We start from the raw sequence: 849 nt of genomic DNA, 5'->3' as shown, positions 1-849 counted from the left end.
CAGTAACGAAGCTGTTTACTGCTTCGAATCAATGTTTTCTCGGTTTTAGCCTGTTTTCTCGGTTTTACCCTATTTTGGGATAAAACAGGTTTAAGTGTTGTCTAAACACTCCAAATTCAACCCAAACTCTTACAATTAGTCAAATGCATTGAATTGACACACATCCTGACCCTAGAAACAGTAACAACGCTGTTTACTACTTCGAATCAATGTTTTCTCGGTTTTAGCCTGTTTCGGGACAAAATGGGTATAAGTGTTGACTAAACACTCCAAATTAAACCCGGACTCTTATAATTAGTCAAATGTATCGGATTGTTACATATTTTGACCCTAGAAACAGTAACAAAGCTGTTTACTGCTTCGAATCAATGTTTTCTCAGTTTAAGCCTGTTTTGGGATAAAACGGGTTTATGTGATGTCTGAACACTCCAAATTCATTATGAACTCTTACAATTAGTCAAATGAATTGGATTGTCACACATTCTAACCCAGAAACAGTAACAAAGCTTTTTACAAATTCAAATCAATGTTTTCTCGGTTTTAGCCTGTTTTGGGACAAAATGGGTATAATTGTTGTCTAAACACTTCAAATTCAACCCGAACTCTTATAATTAGTCAAATACATTGGATTGTTACATATTTTGACCCTAGAAACAGTAACAAAGCTGTTTACTGCTTCGAAGCAATGTTTTATCATTTTAAGCTTGTTTTGGGATAAAGCAGGTTTAAGTGTTGTGTAAACACTCCAAATTGATCCCAAACACTTACAATTAGTCAACTGCATTCGATTGTCACACAATCTGACCTTAGAAACAGTAACAAAGTTGTTTACTGCGTCGAATCAATGTT

The sequence above is a fragment of the Camelina sativa genome, chromosome 8, assembly GCF_030686135.1.
Source record: "Camelina sativa cultivar CO46 ecotype springtype chromosome 8, ASM3068613v1".
Classification (NCBI taxonomy): domain Eukaryota; kingdom Viridiplantae; phylum Streptophyta; class Magnoliopsida; order Brassicales; family Brassicaceae; genus Camelina; species Camelina sativa.
Note: the sequence above shows the minus strand (reverse complement) of the source record.